Source organism: Triticum aestivum, chromosome 2B (genome assembly GCF_018294505.1).
Source record: "Triticum aestivum cultivar Chinese Spring chromosome 2B, IWGSC CS RefSeq v2.1, whole genome shotgun sequence".
Lineage (NCBI taxonomy): Eukaryota > Viridiplantae > Streptophyta > Magnoliopsida > Poales > Poaceae > Triticum > Triticum aestivum.
Window position 1 is genome coordinate 661,757,712 of NC_057798.1, and position 10,298 is coordinate 661,768,009.

Genomic DNA, 10,298 nt, shown 5'->3' on the forward strand with positions numbered 1-10,298 from the left:
AGGCAAGTTCATGATTAATTCCAGTAAATAATTTATGACTAGAAGAGATACTAGTATGCAACAATCTAGCAAACTAGAAGAACAGCAAGACATGCATAACAGCAGCGAACACGAAACAATAGTTGTAGAAACAGATATGAACAGATGATGTTGGACGTACTGTTCGTTAGCTAATGTGGGTGCGACGGTGTTGATGACGACCTGCTGCTGACGGCGATGAATACGACGATGAGTAGCACCGTCCGATTTAGACGGAAGACGACCCGTGAGGACGAATTTGAGCAGTCACGCGGAGCGTTTCCCAAAAATCTAATTCGTCCTCTATCGATGCAGGATCGCAAAGACGAACGGTTTCGGAGACCTGCTCTCCCACGCGCCGATGCACGCCAGCATCTGGGATGGAGTAGACTACGACGGCGGCGCAAGTTGCGAGATGAGGCAAAACCCTAGGTGTTTTCGGTGTGTCTTTGGCCGCAGCCGGTAGCTGTATATCTCTACTCCTAATAATGGAACAGTTGGTGAATAATCCGCGCGGTTAATTATCGCTGGTTTCTTCGTCTATCCTCCCACCTCCGTCAAGTCGCTGGGTTTTTTTCGTCTATCGTCCCACCTCCATTAGCTCGCAATCCTCCCGTGAAAAAAAAACATGCGAAAAAAACCTACGATCGATGCCTCGTGCCCAAAGCAGATCTTCCTCCGCCGCCAACCATCCCTTCGCAAGCCCGATCCACCCCTTCTCCCCCGCCGGACATCCATACCTGTGCCGCGGCCGATCCTAACCTTCGCCGCCGCCCTCGCACACCATAGCCGCCGCCCATCTGCTTCAGGATCGCTTCTGGAGACGGCACCGCGATCCCGTGTAGGAGTCGCGGGCGATCACGCCCAGGATCCGACGGCGATTCCCTGCCGGCGCTGATCCCAGTTCATGAGTACGTATTGCAACAGATCCGCTTAGTGTGCATATACAACCAGGAATAATTGTTTTAGCACACTATCTATGCCGGCGCTGATCCCAGATCAGGAGTACGTATTACATCCAGGAATAAGCGGATGAGGTCGTATGCATCGCACAGTACCTATCTTCATAGCGGCTATTAGGGATACAACAGATCCGCGCAGTGTGCATATACAGAATTAGAAATACATCAACCTCATGAATTCCTTTCCTGGAGCATGGGAGGCCAGACACCCAGACTGCATGGCACAAAAGAAAGACTTGTTTAAGAAAGTTGGCACAGAATCGCTTAGGAGCTGTTAATTCCACACATCAACTGCATGACGAACTGTTTATGCAAGTTGCCATACAACTTCATGCACGTTTTTTTGCAAAACTGAGTGTGTTGCTTGTATTTACTTGGATTGCTCACTTGACCTGCTTAGTGTGCTGCGTGTTCTTCTTACTTTCCAGAAATGTAGGTCTGCAGAGAAGGAAGAATCTCTCACTCCACATTTGGCACTAAACCAATGTCCTGCACATTATTCAGAGAAATTTTAATGAAACATATATGAGCTAGCAAAATCCTTATTACCCTCCACAAGCAATTGTCAATGGCACATGTAGGAGCAAGCTATATCAGAAATTATTCTCTGCGAGCAACATTGTTAATGGCACATACGCCGGTACAAAATCGTAAGCAACGATGCCGCATTTGCCACTTTGTGCAGAACAATCCATATTGCAAGTGATAATGTGAAGCAGGGATATCTTCTAATGGCATGCTGGAAAGCAGGTTGTTAGCAAATCTACTTAAATGAATAAGCTGGAAGTACAAATGTACTTCAAATCAACAAGTTCCGAACAAAGAAGTACTATTTTTTTCACATGTACTGCTTTGCTTTAAATAACATGCACCAAATCGCTATGTATATTTTTTTCTAAGCAGAGGGAAAAGATAAGCAGCCCTTCATTCCTATGAGCTCTTAAGTAGAGCATCAGATCATTCTTTTTGCCACATGCACGCCATATTATTGCATAGATGGTGGAGGGAGCAAAGAAGTACTGGCTATATGTGTGTGTGCTTTGTTTGGAACCCCCAACAAGTCTTGAACGCTTGATATGAATCCTTGTCGGGAGGGGTGAGCAAGGATGATAAATCATCTAGGCTAACATGACAAGGTTAAGTGATGTTGCTACAGCTCACGTGTTTTTAGGAATCCTCGTGGTTCATCTTGATTATGCACCTTCATGAACAAAACAAAATCTTAAGCTCTTCGTTCCTTTGAAATTTCAATAACAAGTTAAATTTCAGTACAAGGTAACAAGTTAAGTTTTAACACAAAAAGACTGAGTATCTTGAACCAAAAATAGTACAAGTCAAATTTCAGTACAACCAGATATTTTATTAGCTCTAGAAAAGATTGAGTGCAAGGGTAAATTTTAGTATCCTCATGGTACTTTTAGTATGAATTTGAAACAAAAATAGTCATATATAAAGAAAGTTAATGACAAGGTACGTCATGTAATAATCCACGGTGAAGGTATACAACAAGAAACATGCATTTTATGTCATGATCCCTCGGTAAAAAAGAACTGAAAACTACCTTTTTTTTCACCATTTGTAACACTATTTATTCTATAAAGGAAAAGGATGTACCTTTACAATCTTGTTCTTGTCTATCATGAACCTATTAATATATCAGAAGCCAGCAAGGTTGAACATCCTTGGTTGCCAACCCGAATCTACAGGAAAAATCTGCAGATCAGGAAGAATCTCTCAATCCACATTTGGCACTAAAACGAGCTGAAACTTAGCAAAAGCAATTCACAATTTTAGTTCACAAGCCATCGTTAAGAGTACAAAATCTGTGTTTACAGGTACGTATGGGGAATCCACAAAGCAAAGCAGCGGAACATATGACATCGTCAGATGTACCTCCAGGTAATTTTTTTTCTATATAACTTGCTATACATGTCAAGCTAGACCCCGATTGTGATTTCATGTATTGAAGTGGTTGCAGATAAGTTGGATGGAACAAATGATGTTGAGAACTACACAAGAGTGCCAAGTATGCCAGTTGGATCAACCACGCAACCGGTTGTTCCTCATAATGATATTGTGAGTACTGAAGTTGTTGCATATCAGATGTATGGGACAATATTTGATGATAATTACCCTATTAGTCCAGGTATGAGTCTGTGCGGAGAGAGTACTCATAATTTTATTCTCTTAATGTGATGAACTATATCTCAGTTGCAAGTATGAACCAACTTCAGATCGGTCCATACCTAGACAGACCGCACAACCGGTTGTTCCCCAACCCACTGATGGTGATATCACATATGTTCAGTGGCCTTCCCATCTTGTCTCAGGTGAGTATTAAACATAATGAATAATCAACGCTCTTCGGTTAGCAGTAAACTGACTTGTTATGTCCACTATCGGTTATTTTTAGATCAAGCAGACAACCCGGCAACCTCATTCATATTGAATGAAGCTTCGTTTGTGCCTCTCAGTTGTCTCACATACGAGTCTACCACAGCCGTAGCACAAAGTGTAAATGGTATTACTTGATTCCTCTTTAGTTGTGAACCGTATCATGCTTATAGAGGTTGTGTTGCATATGTACAAGAATCATATTGCTTTTGTGTTGTTCCAGAGGCTCATGATGTGTCTCATATAGATGGAAGAAGACACGTGTACATTAATGCAACATCTCGAGTTTTACCCCAATCCGATTCAACATCTGAGCACATGACTACAAGATCTGTCTGGAATGTCTCCAAACAAACTAAGAAAGGTATCTTCCCTGACAAAAAAGAGGGAGCACATAAACGCCAAGAGGCGAGCTGTTTATCGAAAGAAACAAGATGAGGAAGCAGAAACACTAGAGCATGAATATTAACCTTCCGTTACAATGTCTGGTACGATTGTTTGATTTTTAATCAATCCAAAGAAAATTAATACAATTTGCATTCCTGCGTTGACTACTCTCACATCTTACTGTTTCATTCAGTCTATGATAATAGGGAGCTAATAAACGGGCGGAGGCGGGTAGCGTATCGTAAGAACAAATAGTATGCTGACAAAAACAAAGAGCAGATAAAAGCTCCGAGGCGAGGTGGTTATCGAAAGAAAAATGAGGACGCCGCCAACAAGCATCTCCATGCAAATCTTCCTGCCCTTAACATATCGGGTACGAGTATGCTATATTACAGCACTACGACGAATGTATATACTCATTTTGTTGCCAACTATATGATTGTTATCGGAAGATAAATGAGTACAACACCTTCAATCATCAAGCGGGCATGCAAAGTGTTCCATAGAGCGCTCTCGGTGATTTCACTATGACATCGTCAGATGTACCTCCAGGTCAATGTTTTTCTATAAAACTTGCTATACATATCAAGCTAGATCCTGATTGTGATTTCATTTACTGAAGTGGTTGCAGATAAGTTGGATGGGACACATGATGGTGATAACTACCCAAGTATGCCAAGTATGCCAGTTGGATCAACCCCGCAACCGGTTGTTCCGCATAATGAGATCGTGAGTACTGAAGTTGTTGCATATCAGATGGATGGGACAACATTTGATGATAATTACCCTATTAGTCCAGGTATGAGTCTGTGCGGAGAGAGTACTCATAATTTTATTCTCTTAATGTGATGAACTATATCTCAGTTGCAAGTATGAACCAACTTTAGATCGGTCCATACCTGGACAGACCGCACAGCCGGTTGTTCCCCAACACACCGATGGTGATATCACATATGTTCAGCGGCCTTCCCATCTGATCTCAGATGAGTATTAAACATAATGAATAATCGACACTTCGGTTAGCAGTAAACTGACTCATTATGTCCACTACCGGTTATTTTTACTTCAAGCAAACAACCCGGCAAGCTCATTCATAATGAATGACGCTTCGTTTGTGCCTCTCAGTTGTCTCACACACGAGTCTGGAACAGCCATAGCACAAAGTGTAAATGGTATTACCGGATTCGTCTTTAGTTGTGAACCGTATCATGCTTATATAGGTTGTTGCAGATGTTCAAGATTCATATTGATTTTGTGTTGTTCCAGAGGCTCTAGATGTGTCTCGTATAGATGGCGGAAGACACATGTACATTAATGCAACTGCTCAAGTTTTACCCCAACCCGATTCAACATACGAGCACATGACTACAGGATCTGTCGTGAATGTCTCCAAACAAACTAAGAAAGGTATCTTGTCTAACGAAAAAAGGGATAAGATAAACGCCAAGAGGCGAGCTGCTTATCATAACAAAAAGAGGAGGAAGCAGAGAAACTACAACATGAATATCAACCTTCCCTTACAATGTCTGGTAAGATTGTCTGATTTTTAATCAATCCAATGAACAATTAATACAATTTGCATTCCTGCGTTGAGTACTCTCACATCTTGCTCCTTCAATGAGTAGATGACAAGAGGGAGCTAATAAACGCGCGGAGACGGGCATCGTATCGTAAGAACAAAGAGGATGCTGACAAAAACAAGGAGCCACTAAAACCTCCGAGGCGAGGTGGTTATCGAAAGAAAAATGAGGACACCGCCAACAAGCATCTCCATGAAAATCTCTCTGCCCTTGACATATCGGGTACGAGTATGTTATATTTCAGCACTACGACGAATGTATATACTCCCTTTGTTGCCAACTGTATGATTGTTATCGGAAGATAAATGAGTACAACACCTTCAATCATCAAGCAGGTATGCAAAGTGTACCACAGAGCGCTCTCGGTGATATCACTAATGGGGAACAACCATCCTCTATAATCCTTGATGATAAAAAGGTGCAGAAAAAGGCTCAAAGCCGAGCTACGTGAAGCACCAAGATGAAAATCTTCCTGCCCTTACGATATCGGCTTAGAATACTTTATGATTCAGCTCGCCTTTATTGTACATAGTCATAATGTTTCTAATTTAAGTATGGTTAATAAGTTTTCATGCAAGTGAAACTTTTGAACCTCAATGTTTTAACGTTCACTCGTTTTACTTTTGGTAAGAAAAATAGACCGTATGTAAATGGGCGGTAGTAGTCAGATTGAACAAAGCATTACATATATACATAGATAATATGCTGGTACCTTTGGTATCAATGACCAATTAATTCAATACTGATTATGTTTTTACACTGATGTATAACCAGCCGATCCAACTAGGTCGAGCTATACATCATTGTCACAAGATGATGCGGTATTGCCTCATTCCACTACAATCACGCCTAATGTCATTCATGATAACCACCTAGCTAGGAGGCAGTGTGTTAAGGAACGCAAATGTAACTTAACTCCTGATCAAATGGAGCAATCAAACGCGCGAAGGCGAGCAACATATCGGAAACAAGTGGATGACGGATCGATCGATCTTGAAGAAAAAAATAAGAAGCTGCGAGAATGGAGGTCATGCAGCAAAGAGAAGGGGGAGTTGAGTGCAAAGAGAAAGGCAACTTATGGTGCAAAGAAAAACACCCCGTGCAAAGAATCCCTCGCACTCCCACGTCCAGACCTAGCAAACTCAACATCTAAAATGTCCCGCATCCACCTGCCGCGCAATACCCCTCTCTCGGACCGCCAAAGATGATTCATCTGATGGCGACCCTCCGATGATCATGCCGAATTACATTGTTGGTACCAATGGTATGAAAATGCTATTGTCACGTTCTTATGCTCATTCTCAGCAACCCTCTTCTGACATGATGTTGTCTATTGACACATTCGCCATGATGATAATGCAGACGACATCGATGGGTTCCGAGACCGCATCATGGGCGATGAGCCGACACCATCCGACTTGATGGATGAGGAGTACTACATGTTTCACGACCAAGGTATGGTCAACTATGAACTATGAAGTCATGGAGCTTTTTTGTAATTATAGTTATTAGGAAATAATGTTTTGAACATCATGTTTGAACAAATGCTGATAGGATCCGATAATGACACCATGGAGGATGACGAGGAAGCGAGCATGTCGTCTGCTATACCTACCGAGGTTGATCCATTAGACTTTGTCTACACAAACATCCCAGACACCACTCACACCCTGAAGCTCGCCGCAAACTGCAAACACTGCAAGGCCAAAAAGTTTGAGTCTGAGACCAACGGGTTCTGCTGTCGTAATGGCCAGATCGAACTTACGCAACTGGAACCAATCCTAGAGCTAATGAGGCTATGGTCCAGCATGGATGCAGATTCTAGACATTTTCGTGAGAACATACGGTTCTTCAATGGGCATTTCTCCTTCACAACCCTTGGCGTCAGCCTTGATGAGAACTACACAAAGATGAAGTCTGGGGTGTACACATGTCGGGCACACGGCACCATCTACCATAATGTGCATTCGTGCGGGCCTAGCTCACGTCCAGAACATCTGCAGTTGTACTTCTATGATGACGACCCAACCATAACTCATCATAAGGCGGCCACCAAGCAATTAGACCAGGATGTCGTGAAGAAGTTAGTAGACATACTCAAAAAACACCCGTACTCCCAGCAATTTAGGAGTTTGGGTGCACACAAGGACAACCTCGATGATTATAGGATAGACCTAAACACCGATAAGAGGCTTGACCAAAGAAGATATAATAGACCGTTGTTATCTGAGGTCGCTGCAATTTGGGTTGAGGGCAACGACCTAGCAAAAAGGTTTGATCGGAGGATAACACTTTGTGGTAACAACAACGAAAGGCACAGTATATGTGTGACCTCCGTAGCATATGACCCGTTGTCTTATTCCCTATCCTATCCAAGGGGGGAACTAGGTTGGCATCCGAAGCTACCTAAACGTAATGGTCCTTGGGAGGTTGTACTACATCCTCAACTGGGCCTTGATGATGATGAGGATGCAGGTATGTCGTATGCGTCCCATTTTGTTACAAATAATATCTTATTTCTCGAATATATCCTCATTTTGATGGTACTCGATCACGTGCAGAGGGGAATAGCAGGTTGTGCGTCTCTGTCAAAGACTACTACTGTTACATGCTGCAGACACGGCCTGCGATTTTCAATCCCATACTCTGTGGAGCACGCCTGCTGCAGCAATGGGCGGTCGACATGTATGTCAAGATTGAGAGTTGTCGGTTGAGGTGGTACAGGAAGAACCAGACGCAGATTCGGGCCGACTTGTATAAAGGAGTTGTTGATGCAATCACATCAGGCGAGCCGCGAGCAAGCGCTGTTGGGACAAGAATAGTGCTCCCTGGAACATACCCTGGTAGTGACCGCGACATGAAGAATAGACATATGGATGCCATGGCAATTGTCCATACATACGGGAAGCCTAACATCTTCTTGACCATGACTTGCAATCCTAAATGGGAAGAGATAACGAATGAGTTGCTGCTTGGTCAGACGGTGCAAGACCGACCTGATATTGTGGCTTGCGTGTTCTACGGCAAACTATAGGCTATGAAAGACATGTTGTTCAAGAAGCATATTCTGGGTGTTGTTGTCGCTTATGTATACGTAGTCGAGTTCCAAAAAAGGGGCCTTCCCCACGCACATTTTTTGTTGATCATGGACTCAGCATATAAGCTTATCATCCCGGAGCAGTATGACCGACTCATTTCCGCGGAGCTCCCAGACAAGCATAAGTATCCCGGAATTGTATGCAATGGTGGTAAAACATATGATGCACGGACCATGCGGTGCTCTCAACCCAAATAATGTTTGCATGCAAGAAAACAGATGCAATTGCAGATACCCGCGACCGTTCAATGAAAACACAGCACAGCGGAAGGACTCATACCCAGTGTACCGGCGAAGAGACGATGGTAGACGTGCTAAGGTCCGAGGGAAGATGTTGGACAACAGATGGGTTGTGCCTTATAACCCATACCTTCTGCGGATGTTCAATTGCCACATCAACATTGAGGTCTGCTCTAGCATAAAGGCCGTCAAATGTCTTTACAAGTACATTTACAAGGGCCATGATAAGGCTTCTTTCAGCATCGATCAGCCCGACGCCGATGGTAACATTGATGAGATCAAGAGACACGTTGACGCAAGGTGGGTCACCCCTCCGGAGGCTATGTGGAGGATATTTGGCTTCTCACTTTGCGCCAATCACCCGCCTGTCTTGCAGTTGCCTCTTCATCTCCCGAATATGCACATGGTTGCATTCAATGCGTAGGCTGACTTGAAGAATGTTGTCGCCTCTGAAAATGCTTCAAAATCCATGTTAATGGAGTATTTCTGTAACATCCCAAATTTTCAATTTGGAATGTTATACAAATAGATCACCTTGCATATCATATTTATTGCATTTTGCCTCGATACTAGAAATTCTACGCAACTCAAGGACCCACGGAGAGATTGGGGATTTCGTTATTTTCATATTTGAGTTTTCTCAAATTTTGGAAATAGGATCATTTGATTTTATTTATTTTATCTTCAATTACTTCAATTATATAAATATGAGAGAGGGAATAAAATGACTTTCCCAAAATAAAGAAATATTGAGGATTTAATAAAAAAATCAAATAAAATTTTTATTTTGGATTTTATTGCTATTTTATTTGATTTTAGGAAAAATGTGTGTTTTTCAAAATTGCATTTAGGCCCAAATAAATGTTCATCTTGTTCGGCTTGATTTTAGAAGCCGAGGAAAATTTATTTTGGGATTTTTGGAGTCCGGTTAGTATTTCTTTCGTTTGTTTTTCCGCGCGATAATTACTTAAAAAAAACTAGAACCGACTACGGGCCGTAACCGGCCTGGACTCCGCCTGGCCAGGTCTTTATAAGCCGCCGCCCCGGGCCGACCCCGCCCCAGCCCAAGCCGCCGCTAGCCCAAGCCGCTGCCACCGCCAAACCCTAACCCTAGCCCGCCGCCGTCGCCGCCAGCCCGCGCAGCCGCCACCGCCGCTAGCTGCTGCCGCCGCCGCCGCCTCGCCGACCACCGCCGCCCTCGCCGGAGCTGCCGCCACCGCCGACCTGCACCCCGAGGTTGACCTCGCCGCCGCCATGTTTTTTTAGGAAAACCGATCGGTTTTTCGCCGGTTTTTTTAGTTTCGTTTTCTTTTATTAGATCAGTTTTTTCGGTTTCGGTTAATTAGCGCTCGTTCGTTCGTTTTAACGAACGCGTTCATCGTTTAGATTCAGATAACGAACGTTCGTTCGTTAATCTGTTCGTCGTATTTCTTTTCTTGGATTTATTCCGCGATTTTTCTAATCGCAATTTCTGATCCGATTTTCATTTTAGTTTAATTTTTCGCTCGTTTATCGGAATCAGGCGATTCAAACGCCTAGAGTTTCGTCTCGAAACACTCTTTCTGTTTAATCTACTCAACCAAGTTTTTGGTTCTGTAAAATTTGACTTAGGTCCAGATT

At 43.1% G+C, this 10,298-nt stretch overlaps 1 long non-coding RNA gene across 2 annotated transcripts; it reads left to right on the plus strand.

Moving 5' to 3' along the window:
• Positions 1-620: 620 nt before the first annotated feature.
• On the plus strand, positions 621-5,906 carry LOC123041949 (uncharacterized). 2 transcript variants are annotated; one of them, XR_006418673.1, is made up of 9 exons: positions 621-929; positions 2,816-2,879; positions 2,959-3,126; positions 3,215-3,310; positions 3,403-3,501; positions 3,598-3,862; positions 3,955-4,313; positions 4,384-5,290; positions 5,387-5,906. It is a non-coding gene; the product is annotated as an uncharacterized lncRNA (long non-coding RNA). The 2 variants fall into 2 exon arrangements; XR_006418674.1 differs by having other exon boundaries at positions 4,393-5,290.
• Positions 5,907-10,298: the final 4,392 nt, after the last annotated feature.